Source organism: Saimiri boliviensis, chromosome 21 (assembly GCF_048565385.1).
Source record: "Saimiri boliviensis isolate mSaiBol1 chromosome 21, mSaiBol1.pri, whole genome shotgun sequence".
Taxonomy (NCBI): Eukaryota; Metazoa; Chordata; class Mammalia; order Primates; family Cebidae; genus Saimiri; species Saimiri boliviensis.
The window spans coordinates 892307-917411 of record NC_133469.1 but is presented as its reverse complement, the minus strand read 5'-3'; positions in this window follow the sequence as shown (position 1 = coordinate 917411).

Below are 25105 nucleotides of genomic sequence, written 5' to 3'. Positions count from 1 at the left end.
ATACATTTAAGGGTTTTATTTTTATTTTTGAAAATAACACAGCTTGGGGGTGTATTTGTATTATTTTCAAAGATACAGCTAAAGGCTGTATTTGTATTTTTGAAAATAGCACAGCTTGTGGGTGTATTTGTATTATTTTCCGAGATACAGTTAAGGGTTCTGTTTGTATTTTTGAAAGTAACGCAGCTTGGGGGTGTGTTTGTATTATTTTGCGAGATACAGCTAAGGGTTGAATTTCTCTTTTTGAAGATAACACAGCTTGGGGGTGTATTTGTATTATTTTCCGAGATATAGCTAAGGGTTGCATTTGTATTTTGGAAAATAACACAGTTTGGGGGAGTGTTTGTATTATTTTCCGAGATACAGCTAAGTGTTGTATTTGTATTTTTGAAAATAACACAGCTTGGGGGTGTATTTGTATTATATTCCCAGATACAGCAGAAGGTTGTATTTGTATTTTTGAAAATAACACAGCTTGGGGGTGTATTTGTATTATATTCCGAGATACAGCTAAGGGTTGTATTTGCATTTTTGAAAATAACACAGCTTGGGGGTGTATTTGTATTATTATCCGAAATACAGCTCAGGGTTGTATTTGTATTTTTGAAAATATCACAGTTCGGGTTGTACTTGTATTATTTTCCAAGATACAGTTATGGGTTGTATTTTTGTTTTTGAAAATTACACAGCTTGGGGGTGTATTTGAATTATTTTCCGATATACAGCTAAGGGCTGTATTTGTATTTTTCAAAATAACACAACTTGGGGGTGTAATTTTATTATTTTCCGAGATACAGCTAAGGGTTGTATTTGTATTTTTGAAAATAACACAGCTTTGGTGTGTATTTGTATTATTTTCCGAGATACAGCTAAGGGTTGTATTTGTATTTTGGAAAATAACACAGTTTGTGAGTGTATTTGTATTATTTTCCGAGATAGAGCTCAGGTTTGTATTTGTATTTTTGAAAATAAAAAAGCTTGGGGGTGTATTTGTATTATTTTCCGATATACAGCTAAGGGTTATATTTGTATTTTTTAAAATTACCGAGCTTGGGGGTGTAGTTGTATTATTTTCCGAGATACAGCTAAGGGCTGTATTCGTATTTTTGAAAATAACACAGCTTGGAGGTGTATATGTATTATTTTTCGAGATAGAGATAAGGGTTGTATTTGTATTTTTGAAAATAACACAGCTTGCGGGTGTATTTGTATTATTTTCCGAGATACAGCTACGGGTTGTATTTGTATTATTGAAAGTAGTAGAGTTTTGGGTGTATTTGTATTATTTTCCAAGATACAGCTAGGGTTGTATTTGTATTTTTGAAAATAACAGAGCTTGGGTGTGTATTTGTATTATTTTCCGAGATACAGCTAAGTGTTGTATTTGTATTTTTGAAATTTACACAACTTGGGGTTGTATTTGTATTATTTTCCGAGATACAGCTAACGGTTGTGTTTGTATTTTTGAAAATAACACATCTTGGGGGTGTATTTGTATTATTTTCCGAATTACAGCTAAGGGTTGTATTTGTATTTTTGAAAATAACACAGCTTGCGGGTGTATTTGTATTATTTTCCGAGATACAGCTACGGGTTGTATTTGTATTATTGAAAATAGTAGAGTTTTGGGTGTATTTGTATTATTTTCCAAGATACAGCTAGGGTTGTATTTGTATTTTTGAAAATAACACAGCTTGGGGGTGTTTTTGTATTATTTTCCAAGATAGAGCTCATGGTTGTATTTGTATTTTTGAAAATAACACAGCTTGGGGGTGCATTTGTATTATTTTCCGAGATACAGCTCAGGGTTGTATTTGTATTTTTGAAAATAACACACCTTGGGGGTGTATTTGTAACATTTTCCGAGATACAGCTAAGGTTTGTATTTGTTTTTTTGAAAATAACACAGCTTGGTGTTGTATTTGTATTATTTTCCGAGACACTGCTATGGGTTTTTTTTGTATTTTTGAAAATAACACAGCTTAGTGGTGTATTTGTATTATTTTCTGAGATACAGCTCAGGGTTGTATTTCTATTTTTGAAAATAACACAGCTTGGGGGTGTATTTGTATTATTTTCCAAGGTACAGCTATGGGTATTATTTGTATTTTTGAAAATAGCAGAGCTTGGGGGTGTATCTGTATTATTTTCCGAGGTACAGCTAAGGGTTGTATTTGTATTTTTGAAAATAACACATCTTGGGGGTGTATTTGTATTATTTTCCGAGATACAGCTAAGGGTTGTATTTGTGTTTTTGAAAATAACACAGCTTGGGGGTGTTTTTGTATTATTTTCCGAGATACAGCTAAGGTTTGTATTTCTATTTTTGAAAATAACACAGATTGGTGGTGTATTTGTATTATTTTCCGAGATACAGCTAACGGTTGTATTTGTATTATTGAAAATAACAGAGCTTGGGGGTGTATTTGTATTATATTCTGAGATAGAGCTAAGGGTTGTATTTGTATTTTTGAAAATAACACAGCTTGGGTGTGTTTTTGTATTATTTTCCGAGATACAGCTAAGGGTTGTATTTGTATTTTTGAAAATAACAGAGCTTGGGGGTGTATTTGTATTAGTTTCCGAGTTACAGCTCAGCGTTGTATTTGTATTTTTGTAAATAACACAGCTTGGTGGTGTGTTTGCATTATTTTCCGAGATACAGCTAAGGATTGTATATTTATTTTTGAAAATAACACAGCTTGGGGGTGTATTTGTATTATTTTCCGAGATACAGCTAAGGTTTGTATTTGTATTTTTGAAAATAACACAGATTGGTTGTGTATTTGTATTATTTTCCGAGATAGAGCTAGGTGTTGTATTTGTATTTTTGAAAATAACACAACTTGGGGGTGTATTTGTATTATTTTCGAAGATAGAGCTATGGGTTGTAATTGTATTTTTGAAATAACAAAGCTTGGGGGTGTATTTGTATTATTTTCTGAGATACAGCTCAGGGTTGTATTTGTATTTTTGAAAATAAACGAGCTTGGGGGTGTATTTCTATTATTTTCTGAGATACAGCTAATGGTTGTATTTTTATTTTTGAAAATAACACAGCTTTGGGTTTTAATTGTATTATTTTCCGAGGTACAGCTTTGGGTTGTATTTGTATTTTTGAAAATAACAGAGCATGGGGGTGTATTTGTATTATTTTCCGAGATTCTGCTATGGGTTGTATTTGTATTTTTGAAAATAACACAGCTTGGTGGTGTATTTGTATTATTTTCGGAGATACAGCTCAGGATTGTATTTGTATTTTTGAAAATAACACTGCTTGTGGATGTATTTGTATTATTTTCCAAGATACAGATATGGGTTGTATTTGTATTTTTGAAAATAACACAGCTTGGGGGTGTATTTGTATTATTTTCCGAGATACTGCTATGGGTTGTATTTGTATTTTTGATAATAACACGGCTCGGTGGTGTATTTGTATTATTTTCCGAGATACAGCTCAGGATTGTATTTGTATTTTTGAAAATAACACTGCTTGTGGATGTATTTGTATTATTTTCTGAGATACATCTATAGGCTTTATTTGTATTTTTGAAAATAACACAGCTTGTGGGTGTATTTGTATTATTTTCCAAGATACAGCTGTGGGTTGGGTTTGTATTTTTGAGAATAACGTAGCTTGGGAGTGTAGTTTTATTATTTTCCGAGATACAGCTAAGGGTTGTATTTGTATTTTTGAAAATAACACAGCTTGGGGGTGTTTTTGTGTTATTTTCCGAGATACAGCTCAGGGTGGTATTTGTATTTTTGAAAATAACAGAGCTTGGGGGTGTATTTGTATTATTTTCCAAGATAGAGCTATGGGTTGTATTTGTTTTTTTGAAAATAACACAGCTTGGGGATGTATAATTATTATTTTCCGAGATACAGCTAAGGGTTTTATTTGTATAATTGAAAATAACCGAGCTTGGGGTTGTATTGTATTATTTTCCGAGATACAGCTAAGGGTTGTATTTGTATTTTTGAAAATAACACAGCTTGGGGTTGTATAATTATTATTTTCCGAGATACAGCTAAGGGTTGTATTTGTATTTTTGAAAATAACAGAGCTTGTGGGTGTATTTTTTTTTTCCGAGATACAGCTGAGGTTTGTATTTGTATTTTTGAAAATTACACAAATTGGGGGTGTATTTGTATTATCTTTTGAGATACAGCTAAGGGTTGTTTTTGTATTTTTGAAAATAACACAGCTTGGGGGTGTATTTGTATTATTTTCCCAGATACAGATAGAGTTTTTATTTGTATTTTGGAAAATAACACAGATTGGGGATGTATTTGTATTATTTTCCGAGATACAGCTAAGGATTGTATTTGTATTTTTGAAAATAACACAGCTTGGGGGAGTATTTGTATTATTTTCCGATTTACAGCTATGCGTTGTATTTGTATTTTTGAAAATAACACAGCTTGGGGGTGTATTTCTATTATTATCCGAGATACAGCTCAGGGTTGTATCTGTATTTTTGAAAATAACACAGCTTGTGGGTGTATTTGTATTATTTTCCAAGATACATCTATGGGTTGTATTTGTATTTTCGAAAATAACACAGCTTGGGGGTGTATTTGTATTATTTTCCGAGTTAAAGCTAAGGGTTGTATTTTTATTTTTGAAAATAACACGGCTTGGGTGTGTATTTGTATTATTTTCCGTGATACTGCTATGGGTTGTATTTGTATTTTTGAAAATAAGACAACTCGGTGGTGTATTTGTATTATTTTCCGAGATACAACTCAGGATTGTATTTGTATTTTTGAAAATTACACACCTTGTGGGTGTATTTGTATTATTTTCCGAGATACAGCTAACGGTTGTATTCGTATTTTTGAAAATAACTCAACTTGGGGGTGTTTTTGTATTATTTTCCGAGATACAGCTATGGGTTGTATTTGTATTTTGCAAAATAACACAGCTTGGGGGTGTATTTGTATTATTTTTCGAGACACAGCTAAGGGTTGTATTTGTATTTTTGAAAATAACACAGCTTGTTGGTGTATTTGTATTATATTCCGAGATACAGCTATGTGTTGTATTTGTATTTTTGAAAATAACACAGCTTGGGGGTGTATTTGTATTATTTTCGGAGTTACAACTCAGGGTTGTATTTGTATTTTGCAAAATAACACTGCTTGGGGGTGTATTTGTATTATTTTTCGAGACACAGTTAAGGGTTGTATTTCTATTTTTGAAAATAACGCAGCTAGTGGTGTATTTGTATTATTTTCCGAGATACAGCTCAGGGTTGTATTTGTATTTTGCAAAATAACACAGCTTGGGGGTGTATTTGTATTATTTTCCGAGATACAGCTACGGGTTGTATTTGTATTATTGAAAATAGTAGAGTTTTGGGTGTATTTGTATTATTTTCCAAGATACAGCTAGGGTTGTATTTGTATTTTTGAAAATAACACAGCTTGGGGGTGTTTTTGTATTATTTTCCTAGATAGAGCTCATGGTTGTATTTGTATTTTTGAAAATAACACAGCTTGGTGGTGCATTTGTATTATTTTCCGAGATACAGCTCAGGGTTGTATTTGTATTTTTGAAAATAACACACCTTGGGGGTGTATTTGTAACATTTTCCGAGATACAGCTAAGGTTTGTATTTGTTTTTTTGAAAATAACACAGCTTGGTGTTGTATTTGTATTATTTTCCGAGATACTGCTATGGGTTTTTTTTGTATTTTTGAAAATAACGCAGCTTAGTGGTGTATTTGTATTATTTTCCGAGATACAGCTCAGGGTTGTATTTCTATTTTTGAAAATAACACAGCTTGGGGGTGTATTTGTATTATTTTCCAAGGTACAGCTATGGGTTGTATGTGTATTTTTGAAAATAGCAGAGCTTGGGGGTGTATCTGTATTATTTTCCGAGGTACAGCTAAGGGTTGTATTTGTATTTTTGAAAATAACACATCTTGGGGGTGTATTTGTATTATTTTCCGAGATACAGCTAAGGGTTGTATTTGTGTTTTTGAAAATAACACAGCTTGGGGGTGTTTTTGTATTATTTTCCGAGATACAGCTAAGGTTTGTATTTCTATTTTTGAAAATAACACAGATTGGTGGTGTATTTGTATTATTCTCCGAGATACAGCTAACGGTTGTATTTGTATTATTGAAAATAACAGAGCTTGGGGGTGTATTTGTATTATATTCTGAGATAGAGCTAAGGGTTGTATTTGTATTTTTGAAAATAACACAGCATGGGTGTGTTTTTGTATTATTTTCCGAGATACAGCTAAGGGTTGAATTTGTATTTTTGAAAATAACAGAGCTTGTGGGTGTATTTGTATTAGTTTCCGAGTTACAGCTCAGCGTTGTATTTGTATTTTTGTAAATAACACAGCTTGGTGGTGTGTTTGCATTATTTTCCGAGATACAGCTAAGGATTGTATATTTATTTTTGAAAATAACACAGCTTGTGGGTGTATTTGTATTATTTTCCGAGATACAGCTATGGGTTGTATTTGTATTTTTGAAAATAACACAGCTTGGGGGTGTATTTCTATTATTATCCGAGATACAGCTCAGAGTTTTATTTGTATTTTGGAAAATAACACAGCTTGGGGGTGTATTTGTATTATTTTCCGAGATACAGATAAGGGATGTATCTGTATTTTTTAAAATAACACAGCTTGGGGGTGTTTTTGTATTATTTTAAGAGATACAGCTCAGGGTTGTATTTGTATTTTTGAAAATAACATAGCTTGGGGGTGTATTTGTATTATTTTCCGAGTTACAGCTCAGGGTTGTATTTGTATTTTTGAAAATAACACAGCTTGGTGGTGTATATGTATTATTTTCCGAGATACAGCTAAGGGTCGTATTTGTATTTTTGAAAATAACACAGCTTTAGGGTGTATTTGTATTATTTTACGAGATACAGCTAAGGGTTGAATTTCTGTTTTTGATAATAACACAGCTTGGGGTGTATTTTTATTATTTTCCGAGATATAGCTAAGGGTTGCATTTGTATTTTGGAAAATAACACAGTTTGGGGGAGTGTTTGTATTATTTTCCGAGATACAGCTAAGGGTTGTATATGTGTTTTTGAAAATAACACAGCTTGGGGGTGTTTTTGTATTATTTTCCTAGATACAGCTCAGGGTTGTATTTGTATTTTTGAAAATAACACACCTTGGGGGTGTATTTGTATTATTTTCCGAGACACAGCTAACGGTTTTATTTGTATTTTTGAAAATAACACCGCTTGGGGGTGGATTTGTATTATTTTCCGAGATACAGCTAAGGTTTGTATTTGTATTTTTGAAAATAACACACCTTGGGGGTGTATTTGTATTATTTTCCGAGATACAGCTAAGGGTTGTATTTGTATTTTTGAAAATAACACAGCTTGGGGATGTTTTTTGTATTATTTTCCGAGATACAGCTCAGGGTTGTATTTGTTTTTTTGAAAATAACACAGCTTGGGGGTGTGTTTGTATTATTTTGCGAGATACAGCTAAGAATTGTATTTTTATTTTTGAAAATAACACAGCTTGGTGGTGTATTTGTATTATTTTCCGAGATACAGCTAAGGGTTGTATTTGTATTTTTGAAAATAACACAGCTTGGGGGAGTGTTTGTATTATTTTCCGAGATACAGCTAAGGGTTGTATTTGTATTTTTGAAAATAACACACCTTGGGGGTATATTTGTATTATTTTCCGAGATACAGCTAAGGGTTGTATTTGTTTTTTTGAAAATAACACACCTTGGGGGTGTATTTGTATTATTTTCCGAGATACTGCTATGGGTTGTATTTGTATTTTTGAAAATAACACAGCTTGAGGGTGTATTTGTATTAGTTTCAAAGGTACAGCTATGGGTTGTATTTGTATTTTTGAAAGTAGCACAGCTTGGGGGTGTATTTGTACTATTTTCCGAGATACATCTCATGGTTGTATTTGTATTTTTGAAAATAACACAGCATGGTGGTGTATTTTATTATTTTCCGATATACAGCTAAGGGTTGTATATGTATTTTTGAAAATAAACGAGCTTGGGGGTGTATTTGTATTATTTTCTGAGATACAGCTATGGGCTGTATTTGTATTTTTGAAAATAACACAGCTTGGGGGTGTATTTGTATTATTTTCCGAGATACAGCTATAGGTTGTATTTGTATTTTTGAAAATAACACAGCTTGGGGGTGTTTTTGTATTATTTTAAAAGATACAGCTCAGGGTTGTATTTGTATTTTTGAAAATAACATAGCTTTGGTGTGTATTTGTATTATTTTCCGAGTTACACCTCAGGGTTGTATTTGTATTTTGGAAAATAACACAGCTTGGTGGTGTATTTGTATTATTCTCCGAGATACAGCTAAGGATTCTATTTGTATTTTTGAAAATTACACAGCTTGGGGTGTATTTGTATTATTTTCCGAGAAACAGCAATTTGTTGTATTTGTATTTTTGAAAATAACATAGCTTGGGGGTGTATTTGTATTATTTACCGAGTTACAGCTCAGGGTTGTATTTGTATTTTTGAAAATAACACAGCTTGGTGGTGTATATGTATTGTTTTCCGAGATACAGCTAAGGGTCGTATTTGTATTTTTGAAAATAACACAGCTTTAGGGTGTATTTGTATTATTTTACGAGATACAGCTAAGGGTTGAATTTCTGTTTTTGATAATAACACAGCTTGGGGTGTATTTTTATTATTTTCCGAGATATAGGTAAGGGTTGCATTTGTATTTTGGAAAATAACACAGTTTGGGGGAGTGTTTGTATTATTTTCCGAGATACAGCTAAGAGTTGTATATGTGTTTTTGAAAATAACACAGCTTGGGGGTGTTTTTGTATTATTTTCCTAGACACAGCTCAGGGTTGTATTTGTATTTTTGAAAATAACACACCTTGGGGGTGTATTTGTATTATTTTCCGAGACACAGCTAACGGTTTTATTTGTATTTTTGAAAATAACACCGCTTGGGGGTGGATTTGTATTATTTTCCGAGATACAGCTAAGGGTTGTATTTGTATTTTTGAAAATAACACACCTTGGGGGTGTATTTGTATTATTTTCCGAGATACAGCTAAGGGTTGTGTTTGTATTTTTGAAAATAACACAGCTTGGGGATGTTTTTTGTGTTATTTTCCGAGATACAGCTCAGGGTTGTATTTGTATTTTTGAGAATAACACAGCTTGGGGGTGTGTTTGTATTATTTTGCGAGATACAGCTAAGAATTGTATTTTTATTTTTGAAAATAACACAGCTTGGTGGTGTATTTGTATTATTTTCCGAGATACAGCTAAGGGTTGTATTTGTATTTTTGAAAATAACACAGCTTGGGGGTGTGTTTGTATTATTTTCCGAGATACAGCTAAGGGTTGTATTTGTATTTTTGAAAATAACACACCTTGGGGGTATATTTGTATTATTTTCCGAGATAGAGCTAAGGGTTGTATTTGTTTTTTTGAAAATAACACACCTTGGGGGTGTATTTGTATTATTTTCCGAGATACTGCTATGGGTTGTATTTGTATTTTTGAAAATAACACAGCTTGAGGGTGTATTTGTATTATTTTCCAAGGTACAGCTATGGGTTGTACTTGTATTTTTGAAAGTAGCACAGTTTGGGGGTGTATTTGTACTATTTTCCGAGATACAGCTCATGGTTGTATTTGTATTTTTGAAAATAACACAGCATGGTGGTGTATTTTATTATTTTCCGATATACAGCTAAGGGTTGTATATGTATTTTTGAAAATAAACGAGCTTGGGGGTGTTTTTGTATTATTTTCTGAGATACAGCTATGGGCTGTATTTGTATTTTTGAAAATAACACAGCTTGGGGGTGTATTTGTATTATTTTCCGAGATACAGCTATAGGTTGTATTTGTATTTTTGAAAATAACACAGCTTGGGGGTGTTTTTGTATTATTTTAAGAGATACGGCTCAGGGTTGTATTTATATTTTTGAAAATAACATAGCTTGGGTGTGTATTTGTATTATTTTCCGAGTTACACCTCAGGGTTGTATTTGTATTTTTGAAAATAACACAGCTTGGTGGTGTATTTGTATTATTTTCCAAGATACAGCTAAGGATTGTATATGTATTTTTGAAAATTACACAGCTTGGGGTGTATTTGTATTATTTTCCGAGAAACAGCTATTTGTTGTATTTGTATTTTTGAAAATAACACAGCTTGGGGGTGTATTTGTAATATTTTCGGAGATACAGCTAAGGTTTGTATTAGTGTTTTTGAAAATAACACCGCTTGGGGGTGTATTTGTATTATTTTCCGAGATACTGCTATGGGTCGTATTTGTATTTTTAAAAATAACACAGCTTGGGGGTGTATTTGTACTATTTTCCGAGATACAGCTCAGGATTCTATTTGTATTTTTGAAAATTTCACAGCTTGGGGATGTATTTGTATTATTTTCCAGGATACAGCTATGGGTTCTATTTGTATTTTTGAAAATAACACAGCTTGGGGGTGTATTTGTATTATTTTCCGAGATATAGCTCAGTGTTGTATTTCTTTTTTGGAAAATAACACAGCTTCGGGGTGTATTTGTATTATTTTCCGAGATAGAGCTAACGGTTGTATTTTTTGTTTTTGAAAATAAACGAGCTTGGGGGTGTATTTGTATTATTTCCTGAGATAGATCTACGGGCTGTATTTTTATTTTTGAAAATAACACAGCTTGGGGGTGTATTTGTATTATTTTCCAATAAACAGCTGTGGGTTGTATTTGTATTTTTGAAATTAACACACCTTGGGGGTGTATTTGTATTATTTTCTGAGATACAGCTAATGGTTGTATTTGTATTTTTGAAAATAACACATCTTGGGGGTGTATTTGTATTATTTTCTGAGATACAGCTAAGGGTTGTATTTGTATTTTTGAAAATAACACAGCTTGGGGGTGTATTTTTATTATTTTCTGAGATACAGTTAAGGGTTTTATTTCTATTTTTGAAAATAACACAGATTTGGGGTGAATTTGTATCGTTTTTCGAGATACAGCAAAGTTTTGTAATGTATTATTGAAAATAACAGAGATTGGGGGTGTATTTGTATTATTTTCAGAGATACAGCTAAGGTTTCTATTTGTATTTTTGAAAATAACACAGCTTGGCGGTGTATTTGTATTATTTTCCGATATACTGCTATGGGTTGTATTTGTATTTTTGAAAATAACACAGCTTGAGGGTGTATTTGTATTATTTTCCAAGGTACAGCTATGGGTTGTATTTGTATTTTTGAAAGTAGAACAGCTTGGGGGTGTATTTGTACTATTTTCCGAGATACAGCTCATGGTTGTATTTGTATTTTTGAAAATAACACAGCTTGGGGGTTCATTTGTATTATTTTCCGAGATACAGCTAAGGGTTGTATTTGTATTTTTGAAAATAACACACCTTGGGGGTGTATTTGTATTTTTTTCCGAGATACACCTAAAGGTTTTATTTGTATTTTTGAAAATAACGCAGCTTGAGGGTGTATTTGTATTATTTTCCAAGGTACAGCTATGGGTTTTATTTGTATTTTTGAAAATAACACAGCTTGGGGGTGTATTAGCATTATTCTCCGAGATAAAGCTCAGGGTTGTATTTGTATTTTTGAAAATAACACAGCTTGGTGGTGTATTTTTATTATTTTCCGAGATACACCTAAGGTTTTTATATGTATTTTTGAAAATAAACGAGCTTGGGGGTGTATTTGTATTATTTTCTGAGATACAGCTAAGGGCTGTATTTGTATTTTTGAAAATAACAGCTTGGTGTTGTATTTGTATTATTTTCCGAGATACAGCTGTGGGTTGTATTTGTATTTTTGAAAATAACAGTGCTTGGCGGTGTATCTCTATTATTTCCTGAGATACAGCTAAGGGTTGTATTGGTATTTTTGAAAATAACACATCTTGGGGGTGTATGTGTATTATTTTCCGAGATACAGCTTAGGTTTGTATTTGTATTTTTGAAAATAGCACAGCTTGGGGGTGTTTTTGTATTATTTTCCGAGATACACCTAAGGTTTGTATCCCTATTTTTGGAAATAACACAGATTGGGGGTGTATTTGTATTATTTTCCGAGATACAGCTAAGGGTTGTATTTGTATTATTGAAAATAACAGAGCTTGGGGGTGTATTTGTATTATTTTCCGAGATACAGCTAAGGGATGTATTTGTATTTTTGAAAATAACACAGCTTGGGGGTGTTTTTGTATTACATTAAGAGATAAAGCTCAGGTTTGTATTTGTATTTTTGAAAATAACACATCTTGGGGGTGTATTTGTATTATTTTCTGAGATACAGCTAAGGGTTGTATTTGTATTTTTGAAAATAACACAGCTTGGGTGTGTATTTATATTATTTTCCGAGATACAGCTAAGGTTTGTATTTGTATTTTTGAAAATAACACAACTTGGGGGTGTATTTGTATTATTTTCCGAGATACAGTTAAGGGTTTTATTTCTATTTTTGAAAATAACACAGCTTGGTGGTGTATTTGTATCATTTTCCGAGATACAGCAAAGTGTTGTATTTGTATTATTGAAAATAACAGAGCTTGGGGGTGTATTTGTCTTATTTTCAGAGATACAGCTAAGGTTTCTATTTGTATTATTGAAAATAACACAGCTTGGGGGTGTATTTGTATTATTTTTCCAAATACAGCTAAGGTATGTATTTGTATTTTTGATAATAACACAGCTTGGGGATGTATTTGTATTATTTTCCCAGATACAGCTAAAGGCTGTTTTTGTATTTTTGAAAATAGCACAGCTTGGGGGTGTATTTGTACTATTTTCCGAGATACAGGTAAGGGTTCTATTTGTATTTTTGAAAATAACGCAGTTTGGGGGTGTGTTTGTATTATTTTACGAGATACATCTAAGGGTCGTATTTGTATTTTTGAAAATAACACAGCTTGGGGGTGTAATTGTATTATTTTGCGAGATACAGCTAAGAGTTGAATTTCTGTTTTTGAAAATAACACAGCTTGGGGGTTTATTTGTATTATTTTCCGAGATAAAGCTCAGGGTTGCATTTGTATTTTGGAAAATATCACAGTTTGGGGGAGTGTTTGTATTATTTTCTGAGATACAGCTAAGGGTTGTATTTGTGTTTTTGAAAATAACACAGCTTCGTGGTGTTTCTGTATTATTTTCCGAGATACAGCAGAAGGTTGTATTTTTATTTCTGAAAATAACACAACTTTTGGATGTATTTGTATTATTTTCAGAGATACAGCTAAGGGTAGTATTTGTATTTTTGAAAATAACACAGCTTGGGGGTGCATTTGTATTATTTTCCGAGATACAACTAATGGTTGTATTTGTATTTTTGAAAATAACTCACCTTGGGGGTGTATTTGTATTATTTTCCGAGATACAGCTAAGGGTTGTATTTGTTTTTTTGAAAATAACACAGCTTGGGGGTGTATTTTTATTATTTTCCGAAATACAGCTAAGGGTTGTATATGTATTTTTGAAAATAAACGAGCTTGTGGGTGTATTTGTATTATTTTCTAAGATACAGCTAAGGGCTGTATTTGTATTTTTGAAAATAACACAGCTTGGGGGTGTATTTGTATTATTTTCCGAGATAAAGCTAAGGGTTGTATTTGTATTTTTGAAAATAACACAGCTTGGGGGTGTTTTTGTATTATTTTAAGAGATACAGCTCAGGGTTGTATTTGTATTTTTGAAAATAACATAGCTTGGTGTTGTATTTGTATTATTTTCCGAGTTACAGCTCAGGGTTGTATTTGTATTTTTGAAAATAACACAGCTTGGTGGTGTATTTGTATTATTTTCCGAGATACAGCTAAGGATTGTATTTGTATTTTTGAAAATTACACAGCTTGGGGTGTATTTGTATTATTTTCCGAGAAACAGCTATTTGTTGTATTTGTATTTTTGAAAATAACACAGCTTGGGGGTGTATTTGTATCATTTTCCGAGATACAGCAAAGTGTTGTATTTGTATTATTGAAAATAACAGAGCTTGGGGGTGTATTTGTCTTATTTTCAGAGATACAGCTAAGGTTTCTATTTGTATTATTGAAAATAACACAGCTTGGGGGTGTATTTGTATTATTTTTCCAAATACAGCTAAGGTATGTATTTGTATTTTTGATAATAACACAGCTTGGGGATGTATTTGTATTATTTTCCCAGATACAGCTAAAGGCTGTTTTTGTATTTTTGAAAATAGCACAGCTTGGGGGTGTATTTGTACTATTTTCCGAGATACAGGTAAGGGTTCTATTTGTATTTTTGAAAATAACGCAGTTTGGGGGTGTGTTTGTATTATTTTACGAGATACATCTAAGGGTCGTATTTGTATTTTTGAAAATAACACAGCTTGGGGGTGTAATTGTATTATTTTGCGAGATACAGCTAAGAGTTGAATTTCTGTTTTTGAAAATAACACAGCTTGGGGGTTTATTTGTATTATTTTCCGAGATAAAGCTCAGGGTTGCATTTGTATTTTGGAAAATATCACAGTTTGGGGGAGTGTTTGTATTATTTTCTGAGATACAGCTAAGGGTTGTATTTGTGTTTTTGAAAATAACACAGCTTCGTGGTGTTTCTGTATTATTTTCCGAGATACAGCAGAAGGTTGTATTTTTATTTCTGAAAATAACACAACTTTTGGATGTATTTGTATTATTTTCAGAGATACAGCTAAGGGTAGTATTTGTATTTTTGAAAATAACACAGCTTGGGGGTGCATTTGTATTATTTTCCGAGATACAACTAATGGTTGTATTTGTATTTTTGAAAATAACTCACCTTGGGGGTGTATTTGTATTATTTTCCGAGATACAGCTAAGGGTTGTATTTGTTTTTTTGAAAATAACACAGCTTGGGGGTGTATTTTTATTATTTTCCGAAATACAGCTAAGGGTTGTATATGTATTTTTGAAAATAAACGAGCTTGTGGGTGTATTTGTATTATTTTCTAAGATACAGCTAAGGGCTGTATTTGTATTTTTGAAAATAACACAGCTTGGGGGTGTATTTGTATTATTTTCCGAGATAAAGCTAAGGGTTGTATTTGTATTTTTGAAAATAACACAGCTTGGGGGTGTTTTTGTATTATTTTAAGAGATACAGCTCAGGGTTGTATTTGTATTTTTGAAAATAACATAGCTTGGTGTTGTATTTGTATTATTTTCCGAGTTACAGCTCAGGGTTGTATTTGTATTTTTGAAAATAACACAGCTTGGTGGTGTATTTGTATTATTTTCCGAGATACAGCTAAGGATTGTATTTGTATTTTTGAAAATTACACAGCTTGGGGTGTATTTGTATTATTTTCCGAGAAACAGCTATTTGTTGTATTTGTATTTTTGAAAATAACACAGCTTGGGGGTGTATTTCTATTATTATCCGAGATACAGCTCAGGGTTTTTTTTCTATTTTGGAAAATAACACTGCTTGGGGGTGTATTTGTATTATTTCCAAGATACAGCTTAGAGTTGTATTTGTATTTTTGAAAATAACACAGCTTGGGTGTGTATTTGTATTATTTTCCGAGATACTGCTGTGGGTTGTATTTGTATTTTTGAAAATAACACAGCTTGGGGGTGTATTTGTATTATTTTCCGAGATACAGCTTAGGGTTCTATTTGTATTTTTGAAAATAACACAGCTTCGGGATGTATTTCTATTATTTTCCAAGATACAGCTATGGGTTCTATTTGTATTTTTGAAAATAACACAGCTTGGGGGTGTATTTGTAGTATTTTCCGAGATATAGCTCGTGGTTGTATTTGTATTTTGGAAAATAACACAGCTCGGGGGTGTATTTGTATTATTTTCCGAGATACAGCTAACGGTTGTATAATTATTTTTGAAAATAAACGAGCTTGGGGGTGTATTTGTATTATTTCCTGAGATACAGCTAAGGGCTGTATTTGTATTTTTGAAAATAACACAGCTTGGGGGTGTATTTTTATTATTTTCCGATATACAGCTGTGGGTTGTATTTGTATTTTTGAAATTAACAGAGCTTGGGGGTGTATTTGTATTAGTTTCCAAGATACAGCTAAGGGTTGTATTTGTATTTTTGAAAATAACACATCTTCGGGTTGTATTTTTATTATTTTCTGAGATACAGCTAAGGGTTGTATCTGTATTTTTGGAAATAACGCAGCTTGGGTTTGTATTTATATTATTTTCCGAGATACAGCTAAGGTTTGTATTTGTATTTTTGAAAATAACGCAGTTTGGGGGTGTATTTGTATTATTTTCCGAGATACATTTAAGGGTTTTATTTCTATTTTTGAAAATAACACATCTTGGGGGTGTATTTGTAACATTTTCCGAGATACAGCAATGGGTTGTATTTGTATTATTGAAAATAACAGAGCTTGGGGGTGTATTTGTATTATTTTCAGAGATACAGCTAAGGTTTCTATTTGTATTTTTTAAAATAACACATCTTGGGGGTGTATTTGTATTATTTTCCCAGATACAGCTAAAGGCTGTATTTGTATTTTTGAAAATAGCACAGCTTGGGGGTGTATTTGTATTATTTTCCGAGATACAGATAAGGGTCGTATTTGTATTTTTGAAAATTACACAGCTTGGGGGTGTATTTGTATTATATTGCGAGATACAGCTAAGGGTTGAATTTCTGTTTTTGAAAATAACACAGCTTGGGGGTGTATTTGTATTATATTGCGAGATACAGCTAAGGGTTGAATTTCTGTTTTTGAAAATAACACAGCTTGGGGGTGTATTTGTATTATTTTCCAAGATATAGCTAAGGGTTGCATTTGTATTTTGGAAAATAACACAGTTTGGGGGAGTGTTTGTATTATTTTCCGAGATACAGCTGAGGGTTGTATTTGTGTTTTTGAAAATAACACAGCTTGGTGGTGTATTTGTATTATTTTCCGAGATACAGCTAAGGATTGTGTTTGTATTTCTGAAAATTACACAGCTTGGGGTGTATTTGTATTATTTTCTGAGAAACAGCTATTTGTTGTATTTTTGAAAATAACACAGCTTGGGAGTGTATTTCTATTATTATCCGAGATACAGCTCAGGGTTTTTTTTTATTTTGGAAAATAACACAGCTTGGGGGTGTATTTGTATTATTTTCCAAGATAGAGCTTAGAGTTGTATTTGTATTTTTGAAAATAACAGAGCTTGGGGGTGTATATATATTATTTTCTGAGGTACAGCTAAGGGTTGTATTTGTATTTTTGAAAATAACACATCTTGTGGTTGTATTTGTATTATTTTCCGAGATACAGCTAAGGGTTGTATTTGTATTTTTAAAAATAACACAGCTTGGGAATGTTTTTGTATTATTTTGCGAGATACAGCTAAGGTTTTTATTTCTATTTTTGAAAATAACACAGATTGGTGGTGTATTTGTATTCTTTTCCGAGATACAGCTAAGGGTTGTGTTTGTATTATTGAAAATAACAGAGCTTGGGGGTGTATTTGTATTATTTTTTGAGATACAGCTCAGGGTTGTATTTGTATTTTTGAAAATAACACCACTTGGGGGTGTTTTTGTATTATTTTCCAAGATACAGCTCAGGGTTGTATTTGTATTTTTGAAAATAACACAGCTTGCGGGTGTATTTGTATTATTCTCCGAGTTACAGCTCAGGGTTGTATTTGTATTTTTGTAAATAACACATCTTGGTGGTGTGTTTGTATTATTTTGCGAGATACAGCTAAAGATTGTATTTTTATTTTTGAAAATAACACAGCTTGGGGGTGTATTTGTATTATTTTCCTAGATACAGCTAAGGGTTGTATTTGTATTTTTGAAAATAACACAGCTTGGGGGTGCATTTGTATTATTTTCCGAGATACAGCTAAGGGTTGTATTTGTATTTTTTAAAATAACTCATCTTGGGGGTGTATTTGTATTATTTTCCGAGATACAGCTAAGGGTTGTATTTGTTTTTTTGAAAATAACACAGCCTGGGGGTGTATTTGTATTATTTTCCGAGATACTGCTATGGGTTGTATTTGTATTTTTAAAAATAACACAGCTTGGGGGTGTATTTTTATTATTTTCTGAGATACAGCTAAGGGTTGTATTTGTGTTTTTGAAAATAACACAGCTTCGTGGTGTTTCTGTATTATTTTCCGAGATACAGCAGAAGGTTGTATTTTTATTTCTGAAAATAACACAACTTTTGGGTGTATTTGTATTATTTTCAGAGATACAGCTAAGGGTAGTATTTGTATTTTTGAAAATAACACAGCTTGGGGGTGCATTTGTATTATTTTCCGAGATACAACTAATGGTTGTATTTGTATTTTTGAAAATAACTCACCTTGGGGGTGTATTTGTATTATTTTCCGAGATACAGCTAAGGGTTGTATTTGTTTTTTTGAAAATAACACAGATTGGGGGTGTATTTTTATTATTTTCCGAGATACTGCTATGGGTTGTATTTGTATTTTTGAAAATAACACAGCTTGGTGGTTTATTTGTATTATTTTCCGATATACAGCTAAGGGCTGTATTTGTATTTTTGAAAATAACACAACTTGGAGGTGTATTTGTATTATTTTCCGAGATACAGCTAAGGTTTGTATTTGTATTTTTGAAAATAACACAGCTTGGGAATGTTTTTGTATTATTTTGCGAGATGCAGCTCAGGGTTGTATTTGTATTTTTGAAAATAACACAGCTTGTGAGTGTATTTGTATTATTTTCCGAGATACAGCTAAGGGTTGTGTTTGTATTATTGAAAATAACAGAGCTTGGGGGTGTATTGTATTATTTTCCGAGATACTGCTATGGGTTGTATTTTTATTTTTGAAAATAACACAGCTTGGGGGTGTATTTTTATTATTTTCCGAGATACAGCTAAGGGTTGTATATGTATTTTTGAAAATAAACGAGCTTGTGGGTGTATTTGTATTATTTTCTAAGATACAGCTAAGGGCTGTATTTGTATTTTTGAAAATAACACAGCTTGGGGGTGTATTTGTATTATTTTCCGAGATAAAGCTAAGGGTTGTATTTGTATTTTTGAAAATAACACAGCTTGGGGGTGTTTTTGTATTATTTTAAGAGATACAGCTCAGGGTTGTATTTGTATTTTTGAAAATAACATAGCTTGGTGTTGTATTTGTATTATTTTCCGAGTTACAGCTCAGGGTTGTATTTGTATTTTTGAAAATAACACAGCTTGGTGGTGTATTTGTATTATTTTCCGAGATACAGCTAAGGATTGTATTTGTATTTTTGAAAATTACACAGCTTGGGGTGTATTTGTATTATTTTCCGAGAAACAGCTATTTGTTGTATTTGTATTTTTGAAAATAACACAGCTTGGGGGTGTATTTCTATTATTATCCGAGATACAGCTCAGGGTTTTTTTTCTATTTTGGAAAATAACACTGCTTGGGGGTGTATTTGTATTATTTCCAAGATACAGCTTAGAGTTGTATTTGTATTTTTGAAAATAACACAGCTTGGGTGTGTATTTGTATTATTTTCCGAGATACTGCTGTGGGTTGTATTTGTATTTTTGAAAATAACACAGCTTAGGGGTGTATTTGTATTATTTTCCGAGATACAGCTTAGGGTTCTATTTGTATTTTTGAAAATAACACAGCTTCGGGATGTATTTCTATTATTTTCCAAGATACAGCTATGGGTTCTATTTGTATTTTTGAAAATAACACAGCTTGGGGGTGTATTTGTAGTATTTTCCGAGATATAGCTCGTGGTTGTATTTGTATTTTGGAAAATAACACAGCTCGGGGGTGTATTTGTATTATTTTCCGAGATACAGCTAACGGTTGTATAATTATTTTTGAAAATAAACGAGCTTGGGGGTGTATTTGTATTATTTCCTGAGATACAGCTAAGGGCTGTATTTGTATTTTTGAAAATAACACAGCTTGGGGGTGTATTTTTATTATTTTCCGATATACAGCTGTGGGTTGTATTTGTATTTTTGAAATTAACAGAGCTTGGGGGTGTATTTGTATTAGCTTCCAAGATACAGCTAAGGGTTGTATTTGTATTTTTGAAAATAACACATCTTCGGGTTGTATTTTTATTATTTTCTGAGATACAGCTAAGGGTTGTATCTGTATTTTTGGAAATAACGCAGCTTGGGTGTGTATTTATATTATTTTCCGAGATACAGCTAAGGTTTGTATTTGTATTTTTGAAAATAACGCAGTTTGGGGGTGTATTTGTATTATTTTCCGAGATACATTTAAGGGTTTTATTTCTATTTTTGAAAATAACACATCTTGGGGGTGTATTTGTATCATTTTCCGAGATACAGCAATGGGTTGTATTTGTATTATTGAAAATAACAGAGCTTGGGGGTGTATTTGTATTATTTTCAGAGATACAGCTAAGGTTTCTATTTGTATTTTTTAAAATAACACATCTTGGGGGTGTATTTGTATTATTTTCCCAGATACAGCTAAAGGCTGTATTTGTATTTTTGAAAATAGCACAGCTTGGGGGTGTATTTGTATTATTTTCCGAGATACAGATAAGGGTCGTATTTGTATTTTTGAAAATTACACAGCTTGGGGGTGTATTTGTATTATATTGCGAGATACAGCTAAGGGTTGAATTTCTGTTTTTGAAAATAACACAGCTTGGGGGTGTATTTGTATTATTTTCCGAGATATAGCTAAGGGTTGCATTTGTATTTTGGAAAATAACACAGTTTGGGGGAGTGTTTGTATTATTTTCCGAGATACAGCTGAGGGTTGTATTTGTGTTTTTGAAAATAACACAGCTTGGTGGTGTATTTGTATTATTTTCCGAGATACAGCTAAGGATTGTGTTTGTATTTCTGAAAATTACACAGCTTGGGGTGTATTTGTATTATTTTCTGAGAAACAGCTATTTGTTGTATTTTTGAAAATAACACAGCTTGGGAGTGTATTTCTATTATTATCCGAGATACAGCTCAGGGTTTTTTTTTATTTTGGAAAATAACACAGCTTGGGGGTGTATTTGTATTATTTTCCAAGATAGAGCTTAGAGTTGTATTTGTATTTTTGAAAATAACAGAGCTTGGGGGTGTATATATATTATTTTCTGAGGTACAGCTAAGGGTTGTATTTGTATTTTTGAAAATAACACATCTTGTGGTTGTATTTGTATTATTTTCCGAGATACAGCTAAGGGTTGTATTTGTATTTTTAAAAATAACACAGCTTGGGAATGTTTTTGTATTATTTTGCGAGATACAGCTAAGGTTTTTATTTCTATTTTTGAAAATAACACAGATTGGTGGTGTATTTGTATTCTTTTCCGAGATACAGCTAAGGGTTGTGTTTGTATTATTGAAAATAACAGAGCTTGGGGGTGTATTTGTATTATTTTTTGAGATACAGCTCAGGGTTGTATTTGTATTTTTGAAAATAACACAACTTGGGGGTGTTTTTGTATTATTTTCCAAGATACAGCTCAGGGTTGTATTTGTATTTTTGAAAATAACACAGCTTGCGGGTGTATTTGTATTATTCTCCGAGTTACAGCTCAGGGTTGTATTTGTATTTTTGTAAATAACACATCTTGGTGGTGTGTTTGTATTATTTTGCGAGATACAGCTAAAGATTGTATTTTTATTTTTGAAAATAACACAGCTTGGGGGTGTATTTGTATTATTTTCCTAGATACAGCTAAGGGTTGTATTTGTATTTTTGAAAATAACACAGCTTGGGCGTGTATTTGTATTATTTTCCGAGATACAGCTAAGGGTTGTATTTGTATTTTTTAAAATAACTCTTCTTGGGGGTGTATTTGTATTATTTTCCGAGATACAGCTAAGGGTTGTATTTGTTTTTTTGAAAATAACACAGCCTGGGGGTGTATTTGTATTATTTTCCGAGATACTGCTATGGGTTGTATTTGTATTTTTGAAAATAACACAGCTTGGGGGTGTATTTTTATTATTTTCTGAGATACAGCTAAGGGTTGTATATGTATTTTTGAAAATAAACGAGCTTGGGGGTGTATTTGTATTATTTTCTAAGATACAGCTAAGGGCTGTATTTGTATTTTTGAAAATAACACAGCTTGGGGGTGTATTTGTATTATATTCCGAGATAAAGCTAAGGGTTGTATTTGTATTTTTGAAAATAACACAGCTTGGGTGTGTTTTTGTATTATTTTAAGAGATACAGCTCAGGGTTGTATTTGTATTTTTGAAAATAACATAGCTTGGGGTTGTATTTGTATTATTTTCCGAGTTACAGCTCAGGGTTGTATTTGTATTTTTGAAAATAACACAGCTTGGTGGTGTATTTGTATTATTTTCCGAGATACAGCTAAGGATTGTATTTGTATTTTTGAAAATTACACAGCTTGGGGTGTATTTGTATTATTTTCCGAGAAACAGCTATTTGTTGTATTTGTATTTTTGAAAATAACACAGCTTGGGGGTGTATTTCTATTATTATCCGAGATACAGCTCAGGGTTTTTTTTGTATTTTGGAAAATAACACTGCTTGGGGGTGTATTTGTATTATTTTCCAAGATACAGCTTAGAGTTGTATTTGTATTTTTGAAAATAACACAGCTTAGGGGTGTATTTGTATTATTTTCCGAGATACAGCTAATGGTTGTATTTGTATTGTTGAAAATATCACCGCTTGGGGGTGTATTTGTATTATTTTCCGAGATACTGCTATGGGTTGTATTTGTATTTTTGAAAATAACACAGCTTGGGGGTGTATTTGTATTATTTTCCGAGATACAGCTCAGGGTTCTATTTGTATTTTTGAAAATAACACAGCTTGGGGATGTATTTCTATTATTTTCCAAGATACAGCTATGGGTTCTATTTGTATTTTTGAAAATAACACAGCTTGGGGGTGTATTTGTAGTATTTTCCGAGATATAGCTCGGGGTTGTATTTGTATTTTGGAAAATAACACAGCTCGGGGGTGTATTTGTATTATTTTCCGAGATACAGCTAACGGTTGTATATTTATTTTTGAAAATAAACGAGCTTGGGGGTGTATTTGTATTATTTCCTGAGATACAGCTAAGGGATGTATTTGTATTTTTGAAAATAACACAGCTTGGGGGTGTATTTTTATTATTTTCCGATATACAGCTGTGGGTTGTATTTGTATTTTTGAAATTAACAGAGCTTGGGGGTGTATTTGTATTAGTTTCCAAGATACAGCTAAGGGTTGTATTTCTATTTTTGAAAATAACACAGCTTGGGGGTGTATTTGTATTATTTTCCGAGATACATTTAAGGGTTTTATTTCTATTTTTGAAAATAAAACATCTTGGGGGTGTATTTGTATCATTTTCCGAGATACAGCAATGGGTTGTATTTGTATTACTGAAAATAACAGAGCTTGGGGGTGTATTTGTATTATTTTCAGAGATACAGCTAAGGTTTCTATTTGTATTTTTGAAAATAACACATCTTGGGGGTGTATTTGTATCATTTTCCGAGATACAGCAATGGGTTGTATTTGTATTATTGAAAATAACAGAGCTTGGGGGTGTATTTGTATTATTTTCAGAGATACAGCTAAGGTTTCTATTTGTATTTTTGAAAATAACACATCTTGGGGGTGTATTTGTATTATTTTCCCAGATACAACTAAGGTTTGTATTTGTATTTTTGAAAATAACACAGCTTGGGGATGTATTTGTATTATTTTCTCAGATACAGCTAAAGGCTGTATTTCTATTTTTGAAAATAGCACATCTTGGGGGTGTATTTGTATTATTTTCCGAGATACAGATAAGGGTCGTATTTGTATTTTTGAAAATTACACAGCTTGGGGGTGTATTTGTATTATTTTGCGAGATACAGCTAAGGGTTGAATTTCTGTTTTTGAAAATAACACAGCTTGGGGGTGTATTTGTATTATTTTCCGAGATATAGCTAAGGGTTGCATTTGTATTTTGGAAAATAACACAGTCTGGGGGAGTGTTTGTATTATTTTCCGAGATACAGATAAGGGTTGTATTTGTGTTTTTGAAAATAACACAGCTTGGTGGTGTATTTGTATTATTTTCCGAGATACAGCTAAGGATTGTATTTGTATTTCTGAAAATTACACAGCTTGGGGTGTATTTGTATTATTTTCCGAGAAACAGCTATTTGTTTTATTTTTGAAAATAACACAGCTTGGGAGTGTATTTCTATTATTATCCGAGATACAGCTCAGGGTTTTTTTTGTATTTTGGAAAATAACACAGCTTGGGGGTGTAGTTGTATTATTTTCCAAGATACAGCTTAGAGTTGTATTTGTATTTTTGAAAATAACAGAACTTGGGGGTGTATATGTATTATTTTCTGAGGTACAACTAAGGGTTGTATTTGTATTTTAGAAAATAACACATCTTGTGGTTGTATTTGTATTATTTTCCGAGATACAGCTAAGGGTTGTATTTGTATTTTTAAAAATAAGACAGCTTGGGAATGTTTTTGTATTATTTTGCGAGATACAGCTAAGGATTTTATTTCTATTTTTGAAAATAACACAGATTGGCGGTGTATTTGTATTATTTTCCGAGATACAGCTAAGGGTTGTGTTTGTATTATTGAAAATAACAGAGTTTGGGGGTGTATTTGTATTATTTTCCGAGATACAGCTCAGGGTTGTATTTGTATTTTTGAAAATAACACAACTTGGGGGTGTTTTTGTATTATTTTCCGAGATACAACTACGGGTTGTATTTGTATTTTTGAAAATAACACAGCTTTGGGGTGTATTTGTATTATTTTTCGAGATACAGCTAAGGGTTGTATTTGTATTTTTGAAAATAACTCATCTTGGGGGTGTATTTGTATTAATTTCCGAGATACAGCTAAGGGTTGTATTTGTTTTTTTGAAAATAACAAAGCTTGGGGGTGTATATGTATTATTTTCCGAGATACTGCTATGGGTTTTATTTGTATTTTTGAAAATAACACATATTGGGGGTGTATTTTTATTATTTTCCGAGATACAGCTAAGGGTTGTATATGTATTTTTGAAAATAAACGAGCTTGGGGGTGTATTTGTATTATTTTCTAAGATACAGCTAAGGGCTGTATTTGTATTTTTGAAAATAACACAGCTTGGGGGTGTATTTGTATTATTTTCCGAGATAAAGCTAAGGGTTGTATTTGTATT